General features: G+C 39.3%; 1 long non-coding RNA gene across 1 annotated transcript in view; it reads left to right on the top strand.

Moving 5' to 3' along the window:
- LOC140329477 (uncharacterized) overlaps nt 1-2,791 on the top strand; it is a 152,459-nt gene extending 149,668 nt beyond the window's left edge. Inside the window, exons 4-5 of the long non-coding RNA XR_011920489.1 lie at nt 438-601; nt 2,462-2,791. This is a non-coding gene — a long non-coding RNA (uncharacterized lncRNA). The remainder of the gene's footprint in view (nt 1-437; nt 602-2,461) is intronic.
- Nucleotides 2,792-15,233: the final 12,442 nt, after the last annotated feature.

Raw genomic sequence — 15,233 nt, 5'->3', positions numbered from 1 at the left:
ATCTTTCAGCAGTTCATTTCTGGGACATTACACAGTCTTGGGTAAATATTAGCAGCTGCATCTGACATGGTAAATAGAGATGAATCCAGTTTCGAGCTCCTGGCAGGTGGTTTGGCTTGAGTCAGTACTGACCATGAGAACATTGCTGTGCAGAGCATTCTTAAATCCGCCATACACGGGTATAGCCTATTGCACAATATCAATGATTTTAGCATTCTTTTGTAATAATTTAAAATTATGATTAATGTATACCAATATACTACCAAAATATTAAGGATGTGTCTAGTAATTAGGTAGGTCCTCTTCAGTCTGTAATGGCAGAGGTGCCCCTAGTACCCTCATCATACAACCAGTATTAGGGAGATTACAGATGAACAAATGTGAAGTAAAATGTGAAGGTTAAAAGTATACTTACCTTACCTGCCTTCCACCTACAGCTCCTAGGCAAGGATGACATCACCATTGTTCTTGTGGAACACAAAGCCGCCAAAATCTTGCAAGAAGATGCCCTTGTAGTGGACTAGGGTGCCTTCTTCAAACATGTCGCCCATGTCTGTTTTATGGGAATTATTCTAAAAGCATAGTGATGTACAAGTTGGAGGTAAGTATGTTTCTAACATTTTTATTTTCAGAGGCCTAGATATTGTAAGTGGACCTTTTATTTTAAGGGAAGGCCTATTTTAAAGTAAAACTAAAGCCTCCTATACGACAGTCTAAACAATTACTAAATCTGGTTACTATGGAATGCACAAGCCTTATAAAGTAAATAAAAAATGTTGTAGCTCAGTGTACATTTAGAAGATTGTAAACAGGCAAGTATGTTTTATTGTTGAAGAGACATAGCATGTTCCTTTTACAATATGGAGCCTGCCTACTTTAAACATGCATCATGGAAAACCTTTGTCCTTATTCTGCCTTACCTAATAAATGGACATATAAGATGATAAATAAAATGCACAAAAACATATATGAATGCATTCAGTAATCTGCAGCAAAATTGCACTACTGCAATGTGCACTACTGCATAGGCATATGTGTGAAAGGGCCCTGAATCAGGTTTTTCAAAGGGATGCAAATAGCCTGAACTTTGCATGTGATTTCCCTTCCTTTTATCCACAGAGTGCTAACAGTTACTCAATCATTACTTTTTAAAAGGATTCACTGGGACAGAGTGCTGTGAAGTGCTTCAGAAAAATCTGTGCTAATTAAACAAGCAAGCTCTCTCTTCTGCTCTGTTCTTTAACCTTCTTGAAATATTATTAGAAAGCTGAAACAATGCAAGGGCTCTGGCTCTACAGGTTCCTATAACAGGTTAAACAACATCATCACTCAACACATTCAGGTGTCACCTTTCTGGTGTGAAAGCAGAGTTACTGATAGTGCAGGACAGTATTCCACCCTTCTATTTGCAATTTGCTCATAAAGTGAACTGGTGCTAGTTTACAATGTTAAAGGTTTTGCGTGAAGGAACTCCTTTCCCCAAAAAAAAAGGAATAGAAAAAAAGCCTGGTCAGCAGGCCAGTGAGTTCTCATTCACTCCATTCAACAACTCATTTACTCCAAACAACAGCTTGCATACTGTGCATTTTAAATGCCTGGCCCTCTTCTGTGTGTTGTCTCCTTTGGCCTAATGGCCAGCAGATACAATCACAGTACAGAGCAGAGAAGCAGGCCTCCGGCTCACCTGGAACTGTTGCATGCTGAAGAGTCTACTAGAAGATGAAGCTTAAGAAGAAAGCAAAGTGGAGACTCATACATGCTACATGCTATGTACACACATGCAATCATTGTCGTTGGAAAAGATCTTTTCCAACGACTAACAACTGCACGATGCATGAACGATGCAGAGAGAATCGATGCATGAATCGATGGAGAGGAGAGGGGGAGAAGGACGGAGCGGCACCCCTCTGTGCTCTCCCCCACTTCACTTTCATTACGATTATTCGTCGTCCATCATCCGTGGATCTGCCAGGACAGATGTTCGGAAGATGGACGATGGACCACGCGCACTGTACACATGCAAGATTCTCGTCCGATATCGGCTCTGAGCTGATTATCAGATGAGAACATATGCATGTGTGTACCTAGCCTAACTTGCCTGCCCTTTCGCAACCTTTTGTAGAATGTAAATGTATGATCCCAGCATACCTGGTGTCAGGAATTAATGAACTCCTGTGCACACAAGTGGGAGTTACGTTATTACTGCTTGACCAATAAAGATGGCTGAAGTTCCGAACCTGGAAAAGGATCGGGGTATGATGTCGGCATTGGTGAGGAGCAAGGGGAGGTGAAGATAGTTCAGCCTTGAAGGGTATGTATAGCTAAACTCTAGCTAGGGTAAGGAGATTTTTCTTCACTTCCTGTCCTAGAAACACAATAAAACACAATGGAAAAAAAGGAGAAACCTACCTAAAGTAAAAAAGAAAAACTCTCTCAAAACTTGCTTTATTTTCTCTTTTAGACAATCATCACTGGAACAGGAGTCCCCATTGGAAGATATTCCTTCACCAAGTGTTCTCAATCAAATGTAATACGTATCCTGCATTTTTCCCCTTATAAACTCTAAATGTAACTACAGACTGGCTCTTCGTCTCTGTTCTACTCAACTAAATACAAACGATCACCTGATTCAACCAATCATGTTAATGGGACTACTCATGCATGGCCAAAGGCTTGATGAGAAACCACCAGTGTCTATAGCCAGCTCTGCATAAGGATCCCATAGCTGACTTGTCAATGTAAAAGGGTTAATTGTTAGTTTTACAATTGAATTAGTTACCATAGATGTCAATTTCAATGAATATTCCAGCCCACGCCATACTGCAGAGATGTTGAGATTACACAACTCCTACGTATCTTGCAACTAAGGCAAGATTCAATTACGTGGCCCCTGAACATATATGTATAGATGATGAGGCTTATATTGCTGTTCATTAGCCATTGCTATGGAAATGGGCTGTAGTGAAAGAACATTGATGCACTCATTGTTTACTAGAAGTTGGACATAGAATATATCATCCCTTATGCGAGCAGCCTGTGGAGCATATGCTGGGTGTTCGAAAGCTACTTAATGGATTAAATGGCCCACCCATGGTGTATAATCTTTCATGTTTTTCAATTTAAAGATTTTATCCCCAGCCATGTTCAAGTGCATGTCTGAAGGATCCGCTGATTCTGCTGCCCTCTTGGACTTAATCCTGCTTCAAACCCTTTAACTCCCTCACTGCTTCCCTTCATGCCTGATGCTTTATGTCCAGGCAAACAGAAGATGATTCAGTAACATTTATCAATAAGCTTTCTCATGAAAGGACCATTAAACTTAAAACCGAACCTGTAGTTTGCCTATCCCAAACATAGTTTGGGGTTCTGGGTTTAGATCCCATCTGGGGCATTCACTGGCCTATTCACAAAGTCATTTTTTGCATGTTTACGAGTGAACTGTAAGCTACTTTTGGAAACTGGGACAGATGTGGATTTATCTGTGTATTTTGCAAAATGTTGTGTATCAATATACTATATTAATTCAGCTTTATTACAATTAGTTTTCATATGGTTGTGGTTAACTCTCTTCTCAATGAGTCTTTTATCCACCTGTCTACCTGACTCGTGGGAATAGGGTAGGTGCAGCAAAGGGTTCAGCAAAGCTTATACAGGGCTAATGGATTTCCTCCCACTATAAATATCAGAGAATGAGTTACATGGCTCCCCTTGTGCAAAAGTACCCCGAAAACTAAATGTTAGAATTGCAAAGGGAGGTATTTATAAGTAGCTGCAATAGGGCAGCATAAAGAGACCTGCACTAATTTGAACATATTAAAGAGGAACTAAAGTCAAAAGTGCCTAAAACAAAAAATTACACTTACCTTCAATCCCACAGTACAGTTGATCGGTTGGGAGGTGTCTTCCATCAGGTCCCGAGTCGTCCCGGTATCTGTTTCTGAGCCAGGTACTGGGCAGCACCATCATCGCCTCTTCTTCCTGGTTCTTCTTCCTACGTCACCCAATGCAGGCGCGAGATCGGGTGACGGAGGTTGGAAAAAAAAGTGGGCATGCGTGAGATCTGCAAATTTTTCTCTTTTCATGAAAATGGCTGTTTCTGTTCATGCCCGAGATGCTATGTAAAGTGAAATTTCTGAGTTTAGGTACCCTTTAAATGATCGCACAGCATAAAGAATGCATTTCTGTCCCCCTCTTGTCTTCTTTTCTGCTCATTTTAGCTTTCTGCTCAAGTTGCAGGCCTGAAAAGTAGAAGGGATCCAGTTTTTTCAGGAAGTGATGGAACCTTAAATCTGCCTCATACACATCGCCACTATGTCACCTTAATCTGCTTCAGTAAAACCTCTGGTAACCAGGTCTCTAAAGCTGCGTACACACGGCAAATTTTTCTCGCCCGATAATCGGTATCGGCCAATTATCGGGCGAAAATCTGCCGTGTGTGCATCTTGCAGTCTTTTCTCGTTGGAAAGGATCGTGAAAGATCCTTTCCAACGAGAAAAATTGCAGGTGTGTATGCAGCTTAACTTATGACAGGGTCTCCTGCAAGTTATCCTGTTCTAGAAAAATTATGGAGGCTGCGATTGCTTATCTGCTTCTATGAGTTCCATTTGCCTAATATTTTTGACTTGAATACATTTTGATTTACTGAGCATGAACCAACATGCAGATGACAAAGTCAAGTGAGGGGAGAACTCGAGATCTGCATACTCATTCAAGGTTTGTGCCTAAAAACATATTAAAGTCAATGGATTAACAATGACGGCCAATAGAATTTTCATTAAAAAAAAGGACAGCATAGGCAGTGTCAACCTTTTCAGCATTGGGTTTCTTTAAAGAAAAAAGCAAATTGTAACACTGGGACTTCCCCACAAAGTAAGGACTTTATTTTTGAGTCAGATAACCCCAGATGTTTCAGAAGTGTTCTGACACCAATCAACAAATGAAGGACACAATTGACTAAACCAGAGGCTCCAGAATGCGTTCATCATACTCAACGCACAGAATTCAGTTACAGGTTTCGTCATTTAGAAATTGATTCATGTTGATTTTCACAAAGCTGTTAAAACCATAAACTCTCTAAAATTGTTCTGACCTTTAAAGCGAAATAGAACTATTATCTTTTGAAGTAGAAATTTTATCAACATATGAATATTAGACAAAAAAGACAAGCAGGGAGCAAAATCAGTAAAAAAAATGTAAAATGAGCAAAATGTAATCATATTTGGTGTAACATTAAAGATGATGTATATGACTAAATAAAGAAGAAAGGTGTCTGCCCAAGTCAACCAATCAGGTTCCAGAAAGCAAATTCACCTCTCAACTATTGAATTTGCTGATGTTTGGTGCTACCACCATGGAGGTGTTTGGTACCAGTGAAGGGGACCCAGAACTTTTTATACTGATCCTGGTACAAGATGGCTGAAGGCCAGCATATAGCAAGACAACTTCTCACTGAAAGGTTATTGCCTATGCAGTGGAGACTGGCCAATGTTGAGTCAATAGACATAATCTAGATCAGCCTTTCTCAACCTTTTAAAATGTGGAAACCCTTAAAAAAACATTCAGGTCTCAGGGAACCCCTGCTATATTTATATTATCACAGTGGCTTGAATGGGCCTTGAAAGAAATTGTACCATCAGATTGTATCTTGTGTAGCTACTTTAACTCCAACAACTATATAGTGTAAAGGTGGCTTTTTGCATATCAATATGATCATTCCAAAAGTCATTCACTGAGACTGAACTGATCACACTGCATAAAAATAACTAAAGACCTTCCACTTGGTTATTTAACAAACTCTTGATTGATTTTTAGTGATTAGCCTTGCTGAAATTTCGTTGATCATTTCTGATTGATCCAAGGCTGCGTGCACACCTGTAATTTGCTTTGCTGGAAACAATCTTTTATTATCATTTCCAGCAACAAAGAGTGACAGATGAATGAACGAGCACTGTACACACAGCACTGTTCTGTTCTATGGAGAGGGCTAGAACAAGCAAGTAACACCCTGCTGTGCTCTTCTCCATTGACTTGTATAGCTGTCATTCCCCATTGGCCATTCATGGATCTGACAGGACTCATCCATGAACAATGTCAGGCGTCCGCCGTACACATGTCAGATTCTTGTGTACATAGCCGAACACATATGCAGCTTTGTTTTTAAAAAAAACTGATTTACATGTAGTTTGGATCAATTTAATAACACTTTTTACGTGAAAAATCTTATTCTGAAATTGTCTTTCTAGTCAATTTCAAAATGTGAATCAATACCATGTGTGATATGTTAATTGACAGTGGATCCTTTTTTTTTTCTATTTTTCCTATCCACATCGATCATGATTGTTGTCTGTCCAACTTATCAGCTTTTCTGATTGGATACAAACTAAATGCATTGTTTAGGAACAACCTCAAATTCCACATTTCCTGTAAACTACATAAAATTGTACAGAGATTGCACAATCAGATTATATGCCTTTTGTGGATAAATACACTTTTTCTTCATTGCCTCCTTAAATTAAGTAATTCTGAATGAACTGACTAATGGCTGTGGCATCTGCGGCTTAGAAGAATATGTTATCACGTTGTGACTCCTAAATGAGGACAAATGTGCAATGTTTGTTTTCCTTAAAAACTGAAAGACACGTTTTTCCAATACACCAAAAAGCAGCGTGGCCAATACCAAGACGCACACAATCTTTGTATGAGTCACAGCGTCTCATAAGACTGGCAGACTTAACTCTTTCCACACCTACGCAGCCTGGAAAGCTGCCAGACAGAGTCTGACACACCACATAGACTCATGCCAGGACCCCATCTGAAAAACTCTTACATTCTTGTCGCTTTATGTAATTAACTGGGCCTGAGGCACCAACTTCCAACACTTAACCCAGCGCACGCTGGATGCGCATGCACGCCTTTGCTTTGTTTCAAGGCTAAGGCATCATTGTTTAATTACTGTCTGTAGCTTAATCAGTTGGTCTCAGCCATTAGCTAAGATTTACCTCACCCTCTGGCAACATGTTGCAAAGTACCCCGGTCCTGGTCAATAAAACAATCCGGCATGGCCATGCACATTCAGGAACTACAGCTAATGAAAAGCAGATTTCTGCATAATCTCAGCCTAATTAAAAGAAAATACTTAAAGATGTGCTCAGCCCACGTGAATTGTTGTGCTAGGTATTTGCCAACAGCACATTTTTTTAATGTAACTACAGTGTTGTTGGGATTTTTTTTTACATTTTTAAGAGATAACAGACTTTAAAGTCCCAGCTTGGTGAACAATCTTTTCCACTTTGCCTTTGAGAGCCGCCTTGCTGGATAATGGATTACAATGGCTGGAGTCATCACATTGAATACATCATGTTTGGGTGGAATAAGGCATTACGGGAAAATGACACAAAAGTACTACGTGTCTTGCATGCCACCCAAATTATCACTCAATTCATTACACCCGAAGATGGCGCCAGTAAAAGCTTCATCATTCCATTGGGGATGACATGCATCATATGAAAGAAATATTGACCCTAAAGAATGTAAAAAAAAAATTAATTTGTGCTTTAAAGCCAACTACTCTTGCTTTTTATGGGGTGTCCTTGGTTCAACATTAAAGGAAAGCCCAGCCTAAACTACATCCTACTTTAACTTTCAGTGAAAGGTTTTATTTTCTTCAATTAAAGTTTTTTTTTTTTTTTAAAAAAAGAGTATTCAGCAAACAGAGTGAGACCCTTAGGCTGCAAAATGACCAAAGTAATGAGGCCAGAAACAGGGACCCCTGCTGGATGCCCTTGTGGCTGCAGCCCTTGACACTTAAAAATGTATTCATAGACATTAGGCAATCCCTGTATTACTATGTTTAAAAAGGCTCCTAGGCAAACCATCTTTGGCTAGACAGATTGGTATTAATAAAAAATGTCTGTTTTTTTCTGAGTTTAGGTGATAGTTGCACTCAATAGAAAGGCCTTTGATGTCTTGTTTAAACAGTCTTTACATGCAGGTTAGATAAGGAGCCAAATCATTCCCTATGTATGCTAGCTTTAGTGTTTCCTCTTTCGTTTCTGACCAGGGTGTAGATAAGGCTGAACAAGCTGATTATGTGTGGGTGTCTATTTTAAACATAGAGGTAGAGTACAATGCAGCATATGAATGGGCATGACAGCTCTGCTTGTCCATACATAGATGACCTTGAAGGTCCTGATGTGTTCNAGTAATGAGGCCAGAAACAGGGACCCCTGCTGGATGCCCTTGTGGCTGCAGCCCTTGACACTTAAAAATGTATTCATAGACATTAGGCAATCCCTGTATTACTATGTTTAAAAAGGCTCCTAGGCAAACCATCTTTGGCTAGACAGATTGGTATTAATAAAAAATGTCTGTTTTTTTCTGAGTTTAGGTGATAGTTGCACTCAATAGAAAGGCCTTTGATGTCTTGTTTAAACAGTCTTTACATGCAGGTTAGATAAGGAGCCAAATCATTCCCTATGTATGCTAGCTTTAGTGTTTCCTCTTTCGTTTCTGACCAGGGTGTAGATAAGGCTGAACAAGCTGATTATGTGTGGGTGTCTATTTTAAACATAGAGGTAGAGTACAATGCAGCATATGAATGGGCATGACAGCTCTGCTTGTCCATACATAGATGACCTTGAAGGTCCTGATGTGTTCATGTAGCCTAGAACTAACAAACTCTCCAGACTCACATGAAACTTTTGCTATAGGGATTATGCATGGTGGCCGAAAAGAAGATATTGAGCCAATGGCTTTAAACAAATGCAAACCCTAAGGCTAGGTATACACGTGCAATGGTTCTCGTCCAATAATCGGCTTAAGGCTGATATCAGATGAGAATCTTGCATGTGTACAGGGCTCATCATCCATTGTCTGAACCACCTTCCTGGCGGATCCACGGACGATGGAGGACGAAAGATTGTAATGGAAGTAAAGGGGGAGAGAGCGCAGCGGGGTGCCGCTCTGTCGTTCTCCGCCTCCCTCTCCATAGAGCAGAATGGTGCTGTATGTACAGCACTTGTTCATGTACTGTATAATAATAATAATAATAATAATAATAAATAATAATGTATTGTGCAGTCGTTGGAAAGGATCGTGAAAGATCCTATCCAATGAAAATTATTGCACATGTGTACATAGGCTAACTGAATAACACATTGCTAGCATCTCCTACAATTGCTATTATTTTAAATAGTATACAGGCAGGCCAATGGCTCAGGGGTTAGCACTCTTGCAGCGCTAGGTCCCAGGTTTGAATCCTGGCTAGGGCACTATCTGCATGGAGTTTACAGGTTTTCCCCCGTATCTGTGTTGGTTACCTCCAAGTACTCCGGTTTACTCCCACATACTGAAAACATGGAGTTGGGTTAATTGGCTTCCCCCCAAAATTGACCTTAGACTACATTAATGACATATGACTATGGTAGGGACATTGGATTGTGAGCCTCTTTGAGGGACAGTTTAGTGTCAGGACTATAAACTTTGAACAGCACTGCATGTTATAATAGCACATATAAGTACTGTGTAATAATAATACCTGCTGTAACCTTAAATTCATCTCCGTGCTGCTGATCTGGGAAGCCACTTCCTATCTGCATGCTCTCCAGCAATGGCTGCATGGCATTGCTCAGGACAGGTTTTCTGATAGTGACAAAATAGCCTAAAGGCTGCATAAGGTGTGTTTGCCTATATTTTACAAAACAAAAGTGTTTTGTGTCTTGCTACACTTCGCAGCAGCATCATATCCACATCTAGTATTGGAACCCTCTTTATATTCAGTAAGTCTCCTCACCACAAAAGCGTTTGCAAAGCAGGTGGGGCACAGCCCTTCAATGACAGGCCACATGTGGGTCAGAAAAAATGCACAGGTTCTGGTTGTGTTCTGTCTCCAACAGCGCTGGATTTGGCCTGTAAAAACTCTATATGTGGTGCATTGCCATTTACTGTACTTCACATACTGTACAACATGCATAGCAGTATAAAGCATGAAAATGTATATTCTTCTAGTGTGAATGGAGCCTGACTCATTTCTTTTCATTTCATTTCATTTGTATTTTATGGACAAAGGAATATTGACTTTCACCCTCTAATACCAAGCCCTGCATTTGGTGGCCTATTCATATATTGCAGGTCTTGCTACTGAGTTTGCACCAGGGAGAGCTTTATAATTGGAGGATAGCTAGACATGTGGCTTTGACAGATCAATAATTTTGAATATGTCCCATTGTCTTTACAGTCTCAAAGGCAGTAGAGTGCAATGCACATTTGAAAAGCACATCAATGTGCTATATAATAATATTATTAATTAATAATACTAATACTAATAATGCACAGGATTTATATAGCACCAACATAATAAATAGGGGTTGCAAATGACACACTGATATAGCCAATATTTTTTTTTTCGAATCTCGTGATATGTGCTAAAACACACCCCGTGTATGGTAAAAAAAATGTAAGTGCAAAAACACCACAAAAAAACGTGCACTGGGGTACTATTACTGGGGTAAGAGGGAGGGCCACCCTTTTCTTCAGACCCTCCGATATAGACAATGACACAGGAGGAGAAAAGGACCCTGCCCCGAAGTGCTTACAACCTTCTACAATAGAAACCTTTTTTAAACTGTTCTAATCATCAGCTGATTTTAAAATGTGTCTCTGTCCCATATAAAATATTAATTTTTTTTTTACAAAATTGAAGGGATTGTCCTAAGCAACTAATAATTTATGTCCTATTCAAAAAGAAGCAAACCCAATCACATATTAATCTTATTATTGATCTGTATTTCCCCATTATCCTCCACACTGTACAACAGACAATGCATTTACAATCAACAAACAGTGAAGGAGATATAGATAATGCCTGTTGCTTGGCCACACCTCAATAAGCAAAAAATAACACAAAAAGACCCTTTGTTTTTACTAAGGAACTGCAGCAAAACAATGCATGCTAGGTGCATTACCATGAATGCTACCAGATCTAAACAGGGCCATCGGTAATTCAATTTTGTTATAGGACTGAAGGAATTCCATATAATTGTCTGTGACTGATGAAGGGCTACTCATCAGACAATACCAACACTTGAACATTTGGCACCAGCTTGATAAGGCGGTATGATCCCTTTAGGTCAGGTAATGTCAAACAAACACACATGAATCAGTTCACCTTGAAGATTTTATGGAGTAGGGAGAATCCTAAATCTTGGCCAGTAAGCAGCCCTTAAGGGCAGGAAATTCCCACCTGAACATTATAGTGTAAAATCCCCTTATTCTGCTTTTCAGTAAATTACAGGGAAAGAAGAGGCAACTAAAAGGTTTCAAGGAAAGGTTCTAACAAACGAATAATATTAGAGTTCTAAGTAGTGCTAGAAGCTGCCTTAGGTCATTTAAAGTGACGCTTAGCCAAACTGGTCCCCACATCCTGGATTTTGAATGTTCAGAATCCACACACATTAAAGTCTGTAGTGAAATAACACTATTCTTTTACAGTACAAACTGTGCAACTACAAAAATATATACACTATTTTTATTTCTTTTTCGCAATGGTTACACAATATGGTTATGAAAACAAGTGATACAATACAAATAATGACAGGCCACTTGTACAAAGTGTATATAAACAGATATACACGTATGTTGTGTTATTTTATTTATTATTATAATTGTGACACAATAAATAAATAACCGCCCCACCAACAGCAGGAAACAATGTAGGTAAAGTACTGAAATGTATAATGTGCAGACCGGCAGCAGCATTGCTGTTTAATACTTGCTGTAATATGCTGAACATGCAAGTAATATAGTACAAAAAGTGACAACAGAAAGCGGTGATGATGATGCTTTATAACGCAACTCTACAGACTAAGGCTAGGTACACATGTGCAATGGTTCTCGGCCGATAATCTGCTCAGTGCTCATATTAGACGAGAATCTTGCGTGTGTACAGTGCTCGTCATCAATCGTCCGAACGACCATCCTGGCGGATCTATGGATGATGGACGACGAATGATTGTAATGGAAGTGAAGGGGGAGAAAGAACAGTGGGATTCTGCTCCATCGTTCTCCCCCTCCTCTCTCCATGGAGCAGAACAGCGCTGTATGTACATTAGATTGCAATTAGACACCGCCAGTATAGAAAAGGCCCATGACATGCAAGAAGGAAGGGGACTGTGCTATGGCCATGATTCTTCCTGAAGAAGTCATTTTCTGAAAAAATGAAAATTTAGAGGCACACTGCAACTACTACAACAAAAATAATGGAATGTAAAACCACTTAAGGGTCTTCTTTGTAAAGCAGTGAACCTGTCATCTTTTATAACTTTGCTCATTACATTGGAAAGCCCCGCATTCTTTCATTGTGCGTTACCTAGGAATGAAACATACTAGTGAATATGTTGGCGCTATAAAAATCAAAATGTTGTTAGAATAAACATCCAGCCAAATGTATTAAGCCTTAGATAGAAGGGATAAATATCGGAACAATTTTTTCTCTTGCTTTCCAGTATCAGCAAACAATGCTAAGTCTTCCTAGGTAGACTTAGGGCAGCAATAAAAACGTTAAAGGATAACACAACCTACACACAGGAGTACAGATATCTGTTAGGCTCCAAAAGGGCATCAAAGAATAAATTGGACCCTTTCTGTAGAATGTCAGGATACAGAGATCTGGCCATTGAGGCCTAGTGCGCTCCTCCAATCCTTACTGGGAGTTGTAAACAAAATAAATTTACCCTTACAGAGTTTTTAATTGTGATTGCTTTCCACTCTCCACTTCCTGTCCCAATGTCAACAGTCACCAGTGCAGTATATCCTCCCAACATGGACACAAACATCCATAGAAACTTTATAAACAACCCACACACATATCACCCATGCATATTAAAACGTATGGCTGCACAATAAAACAATTCCACAGTTTCAGCCTATGAAGGAAAAGTCTCAGCCGCCTGGCAGGTTTGCTGAGTCCTGAAGAACTTTTTTGTGATGCTGAAGCAACAACAGGAGGAAATTGCTCTCAAGGTGGCCCTGTCACTTGTATACAAGGTCCACTTTGTAGAGTATGTATACTTACCTTTCTGGGGTTTACATCATCAAAGGCCACCACTCCAGGTTGCCGTATTCGACAACTCCGGTTTTGCTCCCTCTGGCGCACACTGTGGTTCCTCTCTCAATGGCTAGAACAAGATATACAAACTGGAGACAGGAACCACAACGTAGGGCAATCATGCTATGAAATTGAAAGTAAACAAATGCTACACATAGGAACAATTGCCTCCTATGGAGTAAACTAGCAGCATAGTAGCGATGAATTGCTAATTATCACACAACACGCCAAATATGTGCTATAAGTTTGTAGCTCATGTCATAGGAAGCCATTTGTTTCATCTTTGAATTTGAATTCTACTACAAGTGTATCATTGTGAAAGATTAGTAGTTGTGTTGCTAAAAATCAACCTTGTAAGACTGCGAAAGAGTGACATGATGAATGAATGAGTGTTGTACACACAGTGCCCATTCTGGTATTTGGAGAAGGCAGAACGAGTGAGCAGCACCCCGCTGTACTCTCCCCTCTTGACGTATACAGCAGGTTTTCCCCATTGGTCGCTCATGGATCCATAAATGATGTCAGGCAACCAAAATGAGCTCAGCTGTTCGTATTGGACAAGAATCCTCTGACTTGTATACAAAGCCTTTTTGTTTTCCCATTTGGATTTTAGAAATCCACTTTGAAGCACCAAAATGAACCTACTAATTGTTTGCATGTACAAATGTTGATTTACACATTATCACTTGGCAAAAGGGGTAATTAACTTATCACTAAACGTGGTAAAAAGTCACTTTGCAAAGAATACCCAAGAATATAAATATGTATATATATATATATATATATAATAATAATAATTATTATTATTAGTATTATTATTAAGAATTATTATTAATAATAATAATCAGGATTTATATAGCACCAACATAAAATGCAGTGCTGTACTAGATATATATATATATATATATATATATAAGATTGGATATCAAAGAAACCTCTCTCAGTAAGCTAAGTGAATTATCGCTTGCAGGGTGATAATTCAGTTTGCCAAGTGATCAGCCTTAAACCCTGTAGGGACATCCAATTGAAGTCAGATGATCTTGCTGCCTGGAAATGGAAACTTTTTCTTTCTAGTGACAGATAAATGAACAAATGCTGTACACCAAAGCATTTATCTGTTCTATGGAGAGGGGAGGAAGAGAACAGCACCCTGCTGTGCTCTCCTCTATAGGGGTTAACAGGGTCCTCCCCAATTGGTTGTTTATCAATATATCATGGTGGATTGATGAACAATGTCAGGGGCTGGCGATGATTATCTGACAAGTGTACATAGTTTAGGCTCCTGCATATCATCCCCAGTGAATCAGGAACTTAATCTGGACTGTGTTTTGCGGGGTCACATTGATACTGCAGCCTTCCTTGCTCTGAATGGCTCTTATTTGATTTGCAGTTAAGGCTGACTGCAGGAGTATTTAGGGCCTGTCCCTACTTTGACTACACATTGCATTTTTTTAAAAAGGCATTGGTTGCACGTTGTGTTGCAACAGCCCATTCACTAAACCAAAAATCCTGCATGCTGCAGTCCCAATCACCATCTATAAAGTAGCTAATGGTAAAGTAATGTTCAAAGATATAAAAAAAAAAAGTATGCTTTTAACATATAGCTTTTCCCAATATTCCAGGATCTATGCATTATTTAAACCAAGACAAAACAGTACAAAACTGACAAACCAAGTTTCATGCACACGTATGTACCCCCCCCCCCCCCACTTTAAAAAATGGTACAGCCCTTTAGAAAGAGGGACAATTGGCTCCTATCATGGGAGATATGCATATGTTCCCATAGTTTAAAAAATGCAAAGCCTTTGCAAATGTAATTAAATCTGCAGTGGGGCTATATGCAAGCTATTGTTCCGTTATCAGTCTTCTTAGACAAAGGAATGCTCTGTCCTTCCACAGGATTACCAACAGGAAGTCTGAGTATACTGGAAAATCATCATCATGAATACAATTTATCTTACATGTTGTCTGTCCGTCCTGATAAGCTTCTGAGATTTGCACAGAAAAATAAAAAAAAAAATGCAATTTCTTCTTTGCTGTATATAAATATAACTTTATAGAAAAACACAAGTAGTTAAACTTCTTGGTTGCAGATGACTAAGTAAAGCAGTTTTACAGTAATAAAACAGCG

This window comes from Pyxicephalus adspersus, chromosome 4 (genome assembly GCF_032062135.1).
Source record: "Pyxicephalus adspersus chromosome 4, UCB_Pads_2.0, whole genome shotgun sequence".
In the NCBI taxonomy this organism is placed as follows: Eukaryota; Metazoa; Chordata; class Amphibia; order Anura; family Pyxicephalidae; genus Pyxicephalus; species Pyxicephalus adspersus.
The sequence above is the reverse complement of the archived record's forward strand: the minus strand, read 5'-3'. Positions and strand labels throughout refer to the sequence as shown.